Raw genomic sequence first — 15,840 nt, 5'->3', positions numbered from 1 at the left:
TCAACCTGAGATATAAATATTTCACAACAAAGATTTTCTTCTTTAGAATTTTTTAATCATTACCATAAGTCTCATTTGCTTTGCTTTGATTTTATACATAATTTCATAGTTATTTTTGCCATTGTCCTACACATGCCCACGCAACTTATCAAATTTTAATCTAAACCAGCAGTCTTACTGCTTTCTATTCATAAAGGGTCTTAATAAAAATTAGTCTCTTTTTCTACTTTCTCAGTTATATATTATTGCTGGTTTAACTTCTTATACGTTTTGAAATTTACAAACATAGGGTTATTGTTTTGGAAAGTCAATATTCATGTAAATATTTCCAAATATTTACCACTTCTATTGTTATTCATTCCTTCCTGCTTCTTTGAATTTCATCTGTAATGATTTTACTCATGTCTGAAGAATAAACTTAAATATTTCCTTGATACAATTTTTCTGGTGAGGAGTTTTCTTTTCTTTGCCTAAAATAACTTTGTTTCATTTCATTTTAAGGTTGTTTAGAGGATATAGGATTATAAGTTAACTGGGAATCTCCCCAGTCTTATGGAAATTTGACCAAAACTGTCTATATTTAGCTTGCATAATGTGATTTTTAAAGGTGTACATGTTATGATTTAATATATAAATATATATTTGTTATGAAATGATTACACAATCAAGTTAATTCATACATCCATCACCTCACATACTAACCTTTTTTTTGTGGTGAGAATACTTAATATTTACTCTAACACATTTTAAGAATACCATGTTATTAACTGTAATCATCATGCTGTACATTAGATCCCACCGCCTAGTCATCTTCTAATTGAAAGATTTTACCCTCTATCATTATCTCCCTCTTCCTCCCACTCCCTAGCCACTGATCTACTCTCTGGTTCTATGAGTTTGACTTTTTTTAGATTCCATATAAAAATGAGATCTTATAGTATTTGTCTTTTCTGTGTCTGACTTATTTCACTTAGCATAATGTCCTCTAGAAAAGATTTCCTTCTTTTCAAGATTAAATAATATTCCACTGTTTATATATACCACATTTTCTTTAGCCACTAATTTGTCGACATATATTTAGGTTGTTTCCTTATCTGGGCTACCATGACTAGTGACCCAGTGAACACAGGGGTGTACTTATTTCTTCAAGTTACTAATTTCATTTCCTTCAGATATTTACCAAGAAGTGGAGTTGCAGGATCAGAGTAGTTCTATATTTTTATTTATTTTTAATTTTTTTCATGTTTATTTTTTTTAAATTTTTTTTTTCAATGTTTATTTATTTTTGGGACAGAGAGAGACAAAGCATGAACGGGGGAGGGGCAGAGAGAGAGGGAGACACAGAATCGGAAACAGGCTCCAGGCTCTGAGCCATCAGCCCATAGCCTGACGCGGGGCTCGAACTCACGGACCGCGAGATCGTGACCTGGCTGAAGTCGGATGCTTAACCGACTGCGCCACCCAGGCGCCCCCATGTTTATTTATTTTTGAGAGACAGTGGGACAGAGCCCGAGTTGGGGAGGGGTAGAGAGAGAGGGAGACACAGAATCTAAAGCAAGCTTCAGGCTCTCAGCTGTCAGCACAGACCCCTACGCAGGGTTTGAACTCATGAGCTGTGAGATCATGACTTGAGCTGGAGTCGGAAGCTCAACCGTCTGAGTTACCCATGTGCCCCATATTTTTTTGAAGAAACTTCATACCTTTTTCTGGAATGCCTGTATCAAAGATATTACAGTAAAGTGGTTAAATTTAAGTATAGTGGAGTCAGATTGTTTGTACTCCATACCAACTCTACCAATTCCTCACTCTATGTCTTGGGGAGGCTACTTAACTGATCTAAGTGTGCTTAACCTACCTAAGCAATTCAGTAAAGGGAATGTTACTACTTTCTACCTCTTACAGTTACTATGGGTATTACACCTCCATGTAACAAATGCATGTAAAAACATGCATAAATACAATAAAAAGTCACTAAACAGAAGTTGGTATCATTATAATTTTAAAATCACACCAGTGTGGTTTTATCTCTGCTTCATATTCAGAATATTATGAATGCACCATCTTTTACCCTTCTCACATAGACAAATGTATTGATATCTAAAATGGTGTTTCAGAGATTCACCCAATAATTATTTGCTTTACCTCTATGTTACACGTATGATGTTTTACTCATTTAATGTAATCAGAACAGTCAGTACATTTTACTTTTATACTATATTTAATCATATACAACCTTCTGATATCATTGATATTTTATTATATCACTGCCAAATATTTTAAAATCAGAGAAAACATAGAATAATATATAAAAACTTGTACATCTTCCAGCCAACATAAAACTTAAAAATTACATGCAAACTAAGATCATTTCTATACCCATCACCCTCTCTTCTTTTCTAGGTGTAACCACTATCCTAAACTTGATGTAAGTGATTGACATGCAGCCTTCATTTTTTTGAAAAAGTGAGAGATGCATTCACAAACATATAGCTTGGTGCGGTTTTTTTTTGTTTTTTTTTTTTTTTTTTGAGAAATTTGTATGAAGGAAATCATAATGAATGTACATTTCTGAAGCATCATTTTCCACACAATATTTTTGGTTTGAGATATATTCATATTTATATTTTCCTGGTGTTTATCACTGCATCGTATATATACAGCAAGTTTATTTACCATTATCCTCATATTTCATTTATAGGCTATTTTCAATTTTTTAAGCAATGTAAGTTTCTCATCCTTTAGGGGGCAATTCTAAGGTGTGTTTAGTCCTTCAGAGACTCTACTACAATATATTGTTGCCCACAATGGTAACCAGCACAGCAATTTTATAGGAGTTTTTGTCTTTCCTATAGTAGTATTCCACTTCATTACTGTGCTTCCTGGGATTAACGTCCAGATTAACTAAAGGCTCCTAAACCCTTGTCCAAGACAAAGGAGCCCAAGGTAAGATATGGGTATTAACACATGACATTAATTTATTAATAAAGCAGAATTGTTCAATGAAATATGGATCTAATTCTCTCTCAGGTTTGTCTCTGTGTGTATCTGTGTGAGTATGTGTATGTGTATGTGTATCTCTCTCTCTAAATGAGAAGCTAATTGTTCTACAATCATTTAATTATTAGTCCATCATTTTCCCCACTGACAGACAACATAGAAGTGCTATGTATGTATACTGTATTTTATATGAAGTAAATGGTTAAAATTAAGTGAATCCCTTCAATCTCAATATGTGGGAGGTAAAATTTTTCTTCTTATTTTTATTTCTGACTATGTATTCTCTTCTCTTTCATAAGTGATAATTTAGCTGAGAATCAGTTTTGAAATTGGCAATTATTTTTCCCCAGAATAGTAAAAACAGTATTTAATTCCTAACTGCTATTTTTGTTGTCTTTAGAAACTTTATATCTAGTCAGGTTGTCTTTCCTTTTTTGGTGTCTGAATTTTCTTGTTTATATGTCCTTTTATTTTCTCTTTATCTTTGATCAATTGAAACTTTAATTTATTTGTGTGATATAATTTTATATTATAGGTTGTAATTACATATTATATTATATATAATAGGCTGGTAACTATTACATACTATTACTATTATACTATTATACTATTACTATACATCAAATAAACTATTGATGTAAATACTTATAATTATTTTTGTAATTAGAAAGTTCTCCTCCATAATATTTTTAATATAGCTCCTTCATCCTATTTTCCAGTTTCTTTTTTAAAAAATTCTATAAATACTATTTATTCTTAATTTATGCTCCAATTATGTAAATATTATTCAACAACCTCTCATTGTTTTGCTCTTTTATACCATATCTTTAGTGAATTATTCAGTATTGTTTGGAAATTTTCTGTAGTTATTTCTTAGGATTCTCACTTTTTTATTTGATTTGTATTCAACAATTATAAAGTTCGACTATAATAATCACAGGACTATAATAATTTACATGATTCTCCATTTTTTAGTTGGTTGTTTCCTTTTACTCAGTTATTATAATATATACTTAAAAATTTTAGTCTTTTGTTTTTGAAGTTGAGAGATATAAATATTTGAATTGTTTCTCATTTTGTTTGGTTATTTCTATTTTTTCTGGACTGATTTTTTTTCTTACTGTGAATGTTTTAGTTGACTTTATGTGTTGCATTTTATAGGTTTGAAGATCCCTCTTAAGTGGGATATTTCCCTATTTCCTTTTACTCTCTTTTTAAAATCTCTTTTTTTCCTACTTCCTGTCTCACTTGCTCACTTTATCCTCTCTCCTATAAATTTTACCGTCATTGTACCTACAAATCAACTCCTGTCCAGAAATTTTGTGATGGTCTCTACCAAGAGAGCTTCAAGGCAAAAATTTGTCTTCTCATTGGAGCTTCAGGATATCTGAGAAGCAGTGACCAAAAGGTGCTTGGATCATTTGAGTTCAGAGGTTGACAGTGTGATTTGCAAACTATGCTCGTACACCTTCGTGGAAGTATGAGCCCCCAAAAATTATCCCTAATAGTTTTTTTCAGTTTTCATTCTGATGTAGTAAATCACATCCCAGACTTGACTTCCAATAGTAGGGTTTGTTCTAACTCTGGTGGAATGTTTTTGCCTTTATTAGCTCAAAGGAATAGATATTTCATCTTATTCAGTACCTTTTTTTTTCTGAAGTATTTTGTATTTTGGTTTTTTTCGTTGTTTTTTGTTTTGTTTTGTTTTTACTTTTTGAGGAGTAACTTACATATAGTAACATGTATAGATCTTTTGTGTACAGTTCCATGGATTTTGGCAAGTGAAGGTACTTATGTAGCAAATGTAAATCAATTATGCATATTTTTATTTCTCCAGGAAGTTCTCTTGTCTTGTCTCCCAAGATAGACAAACATGATTCTGATTTCTATCACAGTAGGGTTGTGTCACCTGTTCCTGAACTTTAAATACATCGAAGAAAACTGTATATAGATTTTTCCTTTTAGTTTATTTCACTCAGAAAAGTGTTCATTTTTAATATTTATTATGTTGTAGCATGTACAGTAATTCTCTTTTTTATTGCTGAGTAATATTTCATTGGATGAATATACCGTGATGTGTTTATCTGTTGTTCAGTGAAAGTTTATTTGAATTGTTTCCCCTTTGGCAGTAGTATTGTGAATAAAGTTGCCATGAACATTTAAATATTGGCTTTTTTGTTGGTAAACGCTTCCATTTCTCTTGGTGAAATGACCAACAGTGGAATTTTTGGGCACAGGATAGGTGTAACCAAATGTATATTTAACATTAGAATACTTTTTACCCCCACCATCAACTTAATAGGTTTTCAGTTGCTCCCTATTTATATTGTCACTTCATATTGTCAATATTTTATTTTTTTTAATTGTACCAATCTTGTACAGCATGAACAGGCATTTCACTAAAGAGTTAAAATGTATTTGCCTTACAATTAAAGTTTCTAGGCAGGTTTTATTATATTTATTGAATCTTACATATCTTTATGAGTACATATGCAAATTTTTCCTTACCTTTTATATTGCTTTTTTCATTTCTTAATAAGTAAATCATAGAAGATCTTTATATAGTGAAGTTACATTACCTTTGTCAGAACTATTTATTGTTAATATGTTTTTTCTGTCTGTGATTTGCCCTTTAATTTTTGGATAGTTTTTTTTTTTACAGAATAAAATAAGAAATCTTTTCCTTCCTCAAAGTCTCAAATACATTATCTTATTATGTCTTCTAGGGACCTTATAATTTGAATTTCAATTGGATTAAGAGCTTGGATTTATCTCAAGAAATGCTCAGATTCTGCATTTAATTTGAAGGCACAGTACATACAGTAGCCTGATATGTTTGATGTAGATGGTAAGAGAAAGAGAGGGATCAAGGATGAGTTCATGTTTTATTTTTCTTAGGATATTAGAAATAGGATAGTAATGATCAATAATGAAGATGTGTTGTGTGTATGTGTACAGGAGTGTTATGTACAATTTGGAACCTTGTCATTCATTCATTCATTCATTCATTTATATTTTTGAGAGAGAGAGAGAGAGTGCTAGTGAGTGAGAGGCAGAGACAGAGAGGGAGGGAAGAAGAGAGAGACAGAATCCACCAGGGGCAGAAAAAATTATCCCCAGAGACAAAGAGAGAGAAAAGCAGGGCTCACCCAAAGCAGGGCTTGAGCTCACCCAATGCGGGATTCGGAACTGAAAGATCATGACCTGGGCCAAAGTCAGATGCTTAACCTACTGAGCCACCCAGGCGTCCCTTAGCTTTTATTTATGAATTAAGTTAAAAAGTGACCAGAAAAATGTCAAGTATAAGAAATGATTAAACAGTACATAATCAATTTTACTTTGTTTTAATCTTTTTAATTTTTATGGCTAAATGATATTTTATGAAAACAAAAATTATATATGTTCAACATTAAACATTTTATAAAATTAAGAAAATTTCTAGAAAAATAAACTCACTGTCTAGAGATAAATAATTTAAAATCTGATATATTTGTTAAAATTATAGTTTCTTGATGTTTTGCATGTTGCACATAATTTTATAATTTTCGTTTTTTCACTTAACACTGAATTATGAAGAGAGTCCATGGCAAGTAAGATATATTAAAGTAAATCTTTAAATGTTATACATCTTATTCCATTTTAACATAGCTGTAAAAATTAAACTATGGAATCACATTGGCTGGCTTGGGATACAGGCTCTATGTCTTACTAACTGTGTGACCTTGGGCAAAGTGCGTCATGTCTGCTTGTCTCATTTTCCTTAACTCTTAGAAGATAAAAATAGCACCCGAACCATAGGATTGCTACAATAATGAAATCAAATAATATATGTAAGTATTTGAACTATGTCTGATACGCAGTGAGAGCTTCAGAAGCACTAGCTATTATACAGTTTTGAATAATGTATTTCTTTATTATTAATTCAACATTTAAGATCATATTGATTTCAAATACAGTTTTGATACCCATTCCTAAGTTTGTGGGCACCTCTCTCTTACTCTTGACTTCAAAATGCATCATTATACGTTAAGGATATTAGAGTATCTACTAAAAAATACAGCAGGAAAATTTTTCCAATTAAATTTGGGAATAACGTGAAAGCAATAATGTTCTGTCAGGTGCAAAAAAATCAAAGCTTCCAGACAATGAAAATAATAATAATATCTTACAATATTTTAAGTCCATGCTATGTATCAGGTGTAGTATTAACCTTTTGTTCATATTATCTCTTTTCCTCCTAATAAATATAATCTACCTCCATCTTACACATGAGGAAGCAGAGTTCTAGTGTTGCAGAACTAGTTATTATAATTAAATATCAAATTATTTAACATAGAAAATAAATAGTGCAGGATCTGATGTAAACCAGCTTTGGCCCCCACTTCAATCTCTGTATTAACCACACTGTTCTACCCTACATATGAATCTGTAAACCTAAATCAGAGATTTAGCAAATCTCTCTGATCCTCCTCATGTGTTCTCTTCTTGAAATACTTTCATATACCCACTAAGAAAGTAGTCCTTGGGAGCAAATACCAATCATTAGTTTGTATCTGAGCATGTATTCGCTTCCTGATTAGACATACAGTAAAATCTTGCATTCCAAGTAACTTGTTCTGCAAGTGTTCCACTAAATGAGCAAATATTTCTAAAAAATTTTAACTTGATAAGCGAGCAATGTCTTGCAATACAAGTAGTACATGATGCTAAATGTCACATGATCACAACTGAGCCAATGATTCTTGAAATTCTCTTTGATATACAAGTGCTTTGGATTACAAGCATGTTTCTGGAATGAATTATGTTTGCAAACCATGGAGACTCAGTATCATTTTGTAGCTCTATATGTTTCACTTTCAACATATTTCATTGCAGAGATTCTGTGTTTTCTTAGCAAACACACAACCAATTTTTGTAAGGCAAATTACTTTTACAGCCAAAGTATACAAGTGGTATCAGGAAACAGGACATTGTTCTTAAAGGGAGGAGAAACATTTGATAGAGCCAAAGTGTGTTCGTCATTGGCTTCTGAATGAATAGTGTTCCTACAAATGATCTAAGGAATACTGTTAGTGAGGTGGCTATGTATTTATTTTTAAACATAATGAATTTCTAGTATGTGTAAGAATGCATTTTACTTCTGCTTAGTTCCCCAGCCTTCTGCCTTTACTTACACTTCTCCAAAGGCAAGGGAATTAAAAGCAAAAATGAACTATTGGGACCTCATCAAGATAAAATCTTCTGCACTGCAAAGGAAACAATCAACAAAACTAAAAGGCAACCGACAGAATGGGAAAAGATATTTGCAAATGACATACCGGACAAAGGGCTAGTATCCAAAATCTATAAAGAACTCACCAAACTCGACACCTGAAAAACAAATAATCCAGTGAAGAAATGGGCAGAAGACATGAATAGACACTTCTCTAAAGAAGACATCCAGATGGCCAACATGCACATGAAAAGATGCTCAACGTCACTCCTCATCAGGGAAATGCAAATCAAAACCACACTGAGATATCACCTCATGCCACTCAGAGTGGCAACAATGAACAAATCAGGAGACTATAGATGCGGGAGAGGATGTGGAGAAATGGGAACCCTCTTGCACTGTTGGTGGGAATGCAAACTGGTGCAGCCGCTCTGGAAACCAGTGTGGAGTTTCCTCAAAAAATCAAAAACAGATCTACCCTATGACCCAGCAATAGCACTGCTAGGAATTTACCCAAGGGATACAGGAGTGCTGATGCATAGGGGCACTTGCACCTCAATGTTTATAGCAGCACTTTCAACAATAGCCAAATTATGGAAAGAACTTAAATGTCCATCAACTGATGAATGGATAAAGAAATTGTGGTTTATATACACAATGGCAATAAGAAAGAATGAAATTTGGCCTTTTGTAGCAACGTGGATGGAACTGGAGAGTGTTATGCTAAATGAAATAAGTCATACACAGAAAGACAGATACCATATGTTTTCACTCATGTAGATCCTGAGAAACTTAACAGAAGACCATGGGGAGGGGAAAGGGAAAAAAAAAAGTTAGAGAGGGAGGGAGGCAAACCATAAGAGACTCTTAAAAACTGAGAATAAACTGAGAGTTGATGGGGGGGAGGGAGGGGAAAGTGGGTGATGGGCATTGAGGAGGGCACCTGTTGGGATGAGCACTGGGTGTTGTATGGAAACCAATTTGACAATAAATTTCATGTTAAAAAAGCAGAATCAATAGGAAAGAGATGTTTTTAATTAGCTAGCGCAATAAAGCATATTTCAAATGTAAAAAAAAAAAAAGTTGCTGCAGCTCAGGTCAAAGAGGTTGTTGCCTGCTTTCTCTTCAAGGATTTTGATTGCTTCCTGTCTTACATTTAGGTCTTTCAATCATTTTGAGTTTATTTTTGTGTATGGTATAAGAACGTGATCCAGGTTCATTCTGCATGTCGCTGTCCTGTTTTCTCAACACCATTTGCTGAAGAGACTGTCTTTTTTCCACTGGATATTCTTTCCTGCTTTGTCAAAGATTAGTTAGCAATACATTTATGGGTCCATTTCTGGGTTCTCTATTCTGTTCCAGTGATCTATGTGTCTGTTCTTGTGCCAGTACCATACTGTCTTGATGATTACAGCTTTGTAATACAGTTTGAAGTCCAAAACTGTGATGCCTCCAGCGTTGGTTTTCTTTTTCAGGATTGGCTATTCAGAGTCTTTCCTGGTTCCATACAAATTTTAGGATTGTTTTTTCTAGCTCTGTGAAAAATGCTGGCGTTACTTTGATAGGGATTGCATTGAATATGTAGATCGCTTTAGGTAGTATTGACATTTTAACAATATTTTTTCTTCCAATGCATGAGCATGGAATGTTTTTCCTTTTTTTGTATGTGTCTTTCTTTCCTAAATTTCTTTCCTAAAGTTTCTATAGTTTTCAGTGTATAGATTCTTCACCTCTTTGGTTAGGTTTATTCCTATGTATTTTATGAGTTTTGGTGCCATTGTAAATGGGATCAATTCCTTGATTTCTCTTTCTGTTGCTTCATAATTGGTGTATAGAAATGCAACTGATTTATCTACATTGATTTTATATCTGTGACTTTGCTGAATTCATGGATCAGTTCTAGCAGTTTTTTTGGTGGAGTTTTTTGGGTTTTCCACATCGAGTATCATCTCATCTGCAAAGAGTTAAAGTTTGACTTCCTCCTTGCCAATTTGGATGCCTTTTATTTCTTTTTGTTTTCTGATTGCTGAGGCTAGGACTCCCAACACTATGTTGAATAACAATGGTGAGAGTGGACATCCCTGCCATTTTCCCAACCCTAGGCGGAAAGTTCTCTGTTTCTTACCATTGAGAATGATATTACTGGTGGGTCTTTTTCATATATGGCTTTTATGATCTTTAGGTGTAATCCTTCTATCCCTACTTTCTTGAGGGTTTTTATGAAGAAAGGATGCTGTATTTTGTCAAATGCTTGTTCATGAATTGAGAGGATCATGTGGTTCTTATCCTTTCTTTTATTAATGTGATGTATCACACTGATTGGCAGATATTGAACCAGCCCTGCATCCCAGGAATAAATTCCATTGATCATGGTGAATAATTCTTTAATGTATTATTGGATCTGGTTTGCTAGTGTCTTGTTGAGAATTTTTGCATCCATGTTCATCAGGGAAATTGGGTCTTAGTTCTCCTTTTTAGTGGGGTCTTTGTCTGGTTTTGGATTCAAGGTAATGTTGGCATTATTTATTTTATTTTAAAGGTTTATTTTGAAAGAGAAAGGGTGAGGGCAGAGATAGAGGGAGAGAGAGAAGCCCGAACAGGCTACATACTGTCAGCCCAAACCTGGCACAGGGCTCAAAGCCACAACCATGAGATCATAAGCCAAAATCCAGAGTCAGACACTCAACTGACTGAGCCACCTAGAACCTTTTGTTTAAATGCTTAAGTGCAAAAGCTTTGGGTGTTCTGGAAAATGTTTTAATCCAGAAATACAATGATATGGGGGGAAGGGAGGGATATACTTGAAATTAGTATATTATATAATGGTAGCACTGATTTCAGTTGAGCCTCTTCATTTTAAGACATTTTTGAGTATGTCCTATGGTTCAAAATGTGTGCTTCCTGTCAAGAACATGGAGTGTTAAGACAGGAGGCTGGGATAGATAAGTTTCATTACAATAGCAATCATGTTACAATACATAAATGCATCAAAGTAACAAGTTGTACACCTTAAATTTACACAATGCTATATATATATATATATATCAAATGTATTCCATAAAAAAAAAGACAGGAGGCTAAAAAACTAGGAGTTAATCACTGTTGGGTAACAAAAAGTTACAGACATGGCAACGGAAGGTTTTCATCAAATAAGCCTTTGGTTTAATCTAAAAGATCTTCTTTATTTAACTTAAAAAATGTTTATACAAAGTTATAAGATGTTGTGAAGATTGAGCTATTTCTATGTTTCTCTATACATACATAAACGTTGTGGTCACAATTTGTTTACCTTCTGCAAATGATAAAGTCAATACAAGTAGTAGTTACACAAATGACTGTTAAGGGATTTTTCCTCCCTGGCTGTTAAGGAGAACCTAAGTTATTCCAAGACCTGGGGAATAATAAATATCTTTGTTAAAATGGATCTTCCATTTCTCACAGATACATTCTAGAGTAGCAGACAATATTTAAAAAAAAACTAGGAGAAAAGGAATACAAAGAGACTCAGATGTAGATTTAAGTAGGTAAAAAAAGAGAGAAAGTAAAATTTCTTGAAGATTCAGAGAGAGAGGAGGAAATCGTGACAGGATACTCTCCTTTATATACCAGTTTTATTTGGAGTGATCATTTAAAAAAATTATATTAAATTGTATTTACCTGTTGTTTTAGTCTAATTTATAGACAGCCCTGTAATGTTAAAGAAACTTTCACTTACTTATATCTGTATACTCAAAATGTAGTACGGAGCTGAGCATATTGGGTAAGAGAATTTTTAACACATATTTTAAGAGATTTTATTATTTGTTTGGCTTTTGGTGTTTTGTTTTTTTAATTTAGAAAGATGCAGAGACAGCATGAGCAGGGAAGGAGCAGAGAGAGAGGGAGAGTAGAGAGAATCCCAAGCAGGCTGTGCACCATCAGCACAGACAACAAGATCATGACATGAGCCAAAATCAAGTCGGACGCTTAACCAACTGAGCCACCCAGGCATCTCATTAAGGGATTTTGTTAAACTGAAGTATAATAAACATACGATGTTATATTAGTTTAAGATGTACAATATAATGATTCAAAAATTCTATACATTACTCATTGCTCATCACGGTTAAGTGTACTCTTAATCTCCTTCACCCCTCCACCTCCCCTTTGGCAGCCGCCACTCTGTTCTCTGTATTTAAGAGGCTTTTGGTTTTATCCTCTTTTCCTTTGTTTGTTCCTTTGTTTTGTTTCTTAAATTCCACATATGGGTGATATCATATGGTATTTGTCTTTCTCTGACTTATTTCATTAAGCAGTATATTTCATATATATTCCATTATCTTTTCTCCTTTCTTCCCCTCTGTCTGTCATCTTACCCATCGGCTGGGGAAGTATGTAGCAGACTCACCAAAGTGTGCACCATAAGCGATTCTGAGCCTGTCGTGATCTTTCTATTTTCATACGTACTGAAATAGGGAATGGAGTATTTATCCTTCATGTGATGCTCCCCAAAGGAGAGCCTCCAAATGAAACTCTCCAGGGCCTCATCTCTGAAGGACAAGAGGGCCCCAAGTTCCCTATTTTGAGCCAGGTCCTACACTGGGTAGAAACATCCACCAGGGACTTCTGCTCTTCTCTAGGGACAAAGATTCCAACTACCCAGAATCAGTGCAATGATGTGCACCTGAGCCTATGTGAACCAACTATATTCCTTGCCTGAAAGATAAGTCATAACACATCATGAGAACATTTAGTGCCCTAAAAGCCAGTATTTGAATCTGATCAAGCCCAAGCAGAGTGGATTCTAGTTGCAAGGTCATCCACTTACAGACTGTGTGATTTGAGCAAGCTACTTATTCTCATTAAGACTGAATACTCTTTTTATATGGAGAAGGGGAAATAAAATGGTATCTACTTCACATGTTTCATGTAAAGTAACAGGCAGTGTCCCTGATAGTATATCTTTTACACAATAAGCATTTAATAAATGTAATAACAACTAGAAAATTCTAACTTTGTGAATGTTGCCTATTCATTTTATTTCAAACAAATTCCCTCATGATTCTTCACAAAGTCAAAATAAACTCGAGCTCCCAAATGCAGTTTAAGGTCCCAGCATGTAATTCTCTGCTGCTCTTCTCCATGTAGCATGCAGCTTTCTTACACTTCTCACGAGGGTCTTCCTGATCTCCAGTATCTCCCAAGTACATGATAATTTCAGAATTCTGCAAGCTGCTTTTAACAATTCTTGGTATACGATATTTTTTTTAATATTTTTTGAGGGGGTGGGACAGAGAGAGAGGGAGACACAGAATCCGAAGCAGGCTCCAGGCCCTGAGTCGTCAGCACACAGATGGGATCATGACCTGAGCCGAAGTTGGATGCTTAACTGACTGAGCCACCTAGGCACCCCATTATACAATATTTGAACACAGGAAGACATATAAGTAGGCTGTGCATTCGGTGGTCAGCGCAAATAATAAGACATGGATTAGAATGGAGGCATGTTATGTACTCCTCTCTCTCATTTCCTCATCAGATGTAACTATTACTGTCCCAACTTTAGTGTTTATTGTCATTTAACTTTTTTTTCCCCACTTTCTTACACATGAAAAAGTTCATAAACAAGTGGGAACCACTGGTTGGAATTGACCAAGCCCTTGTTTATGTTCCCTAAATGCCAAATTCTGTTAAAATATTGTTCAACTGGCAAAACAATCTAAAGAAAATCTGACTTATCTCTTTAACTATCTTAGGTGAGGGTTGACAGACATAATTTTTAAAGAAAAAGTGACCACAAATGCTAAACTTTTTAGATTCTTTTTTTTCTTTTATTTGCTCCTGCAGTTTCTTAACAGCCATGAGAACTCTCTGATCCTTTCAAATGCAACTTTAACATTTAATATGTTATAGAGTTGTTTCAGTTATTCCAAAACAGTGTTAATTAACCAAATTATGTGTTCATCATCAGAAGAACTACTAATTTTCAAATCTTGTGATGTTTTTCTTTATATTTTTATGTTTTTCTAAATGTGTATTTATTGGAGCACCTGGGTGGCTGAGTTGGTTAAGCATTCGACTCTTGGTTTTGGCTCAAGTAATGATCTCATGGTTTATGAGTTCAAGCCCTTCATCAGGCTCTGCATTGGCAGTGTGGAGCCTGGAGCCTGCTCTGGATTTTCTCTTCCTCCCTCTGCTCCTCCCCCCTCAAAATAAATAAATAGACTTAAAAAATAAAACATTTATTTTTTTATTTTGAGAGAGAGAGAGATCACAAGTTGGGGAGGGGCAGAGAGAGAGGGAGACAGAGAATCCCAAGCAGGCTCCACGCTGTCAGCACAGAGCCTGATGTGGGGCTTGATCTCATGAATAATGAGATCATAACCTGAGCCAAACCAAGAGTTGGAGGCATAACCAACTGAGCCACTGAGAGCCCCTTATTTTTATTTTTTAAATAAACCTTTTTTTTGAAATTTTAGATCTACAGAAAAATGGAAAGGTAGGACAGAGTTCCCATGCAGCCTTCACTGTTTTCCCTGTTATTAACAATGTACATTAGTACAGTGCAGTTTTTAAAAGTGAAGTGACAGGTGTATAGAAAACAAACATGACTACAGCATGGGAGTCACAAGTGCTCAGTGTCTTGTGATGGGTATTTTGTAACTTTAGACGTATACAGGGCAGAGGATATAGCCATAAGAGATCCCAACCCATACCAGGATGAAGACGAGGAAGAAAGTAGCTAAAAGACCACAGATGGCATTGATATGAGTGTTGGCACAAGCCAACTTGGCCATGCCCATGTGCTCACAGTTTTATGAGCAATAACGTGGGCATCACAAAAAGGCAGACAGTGAATTAGGTACAGAGTGTACATATGACTGCACTCAGTGAAATACCCATTCTAATTCCTGACATCCAGACTGTCAGGATGGTGGTACAGTGCAGTGATGCACAGATGGCCACATGGTGGTCAAAGGCCATTGCCAGCAGTACTGCAGACACATTCCTGTGTATGAGAAACATCTGGCCCACACAGGCTCCACAGCCAATCTCATGAACATTAAACCAGAATGTACCCAGCCAGGAATGTAGAGAGGGCCAGATACATGGCCGGAAAAAATATAAGATTCAAGAGGATTCTGTCTATCCATATCGTTATCTGAGATGTTACATTGAAAATAAGAGCCAAAATGTAAATGCAACAGAAGGGAAAGGAAATCCAGGCATGGACAGTCTCAAGCCCTGGGTTGCCTAAAAGAACAAAGTGCAGATGATGGAGCATGGTTACATTTTTATGGGGCATTCTGGAATTGGCTGAAATAGGAGGAGATATGATTCATTCCTAGAAAGAATTAAAAAAAGCATAATGCTTTCAAATGCTTAGTTCATATTTTAATAGAGTGCAAGAGAAGGCAGTGATATTGTTTCTTGTCTATTAAATAAAGGAAAATTCCTGACACTGAACACAGTTTGAATCTAAGAAACCAAAGTTTTATGACAACTAATAGCATAGCCAATGCCAAGAAATGATAAAATATCCTCTGAAGTTCTGAACTAAAATAATCTGTATTCTGGTACTTTCTGTTGAGCGAAGATTGGTATCTGGATTCATATAAAATGTAAGGACTTCCCCAAATGAGCATGTTAAG

At 34.7% G+C, this 15,840-nt stretch overlaps 1 pseudogene; it reads right to left on the bottom strand.

Annotated features, from left to right (window-relative positions):
* Window positions 1–14,743: 14,743 nt before the first annotated feature.
* LOC123600422 lies at window positions 14,744–15,473 on the bottom strand (annotated as a pseudogene).
* Between the last annotated feature and the right edge of the window lie 367 nt (window positions 15,474–15,840).

Source organism: Leopardus geoffroyi, chromosome D1, assembly GCF_018350155.1.
Source record: "Leopardus geoffroyi isolate Oge1 chromosome D1, O.geoffroyi_Oge1_pat1.0, whole genome shotgun sequence".
In the NCBI taxonomy this organism is placed as follows: Eukaryota; Metazoa; Chordata; class Mammalia; order Carnivora; family Felidae; genus Leopardus; species Leopardus geoffroyi.
This window is presented reverse-complemented; position numbering and strand designations above follow the sequence as displayed.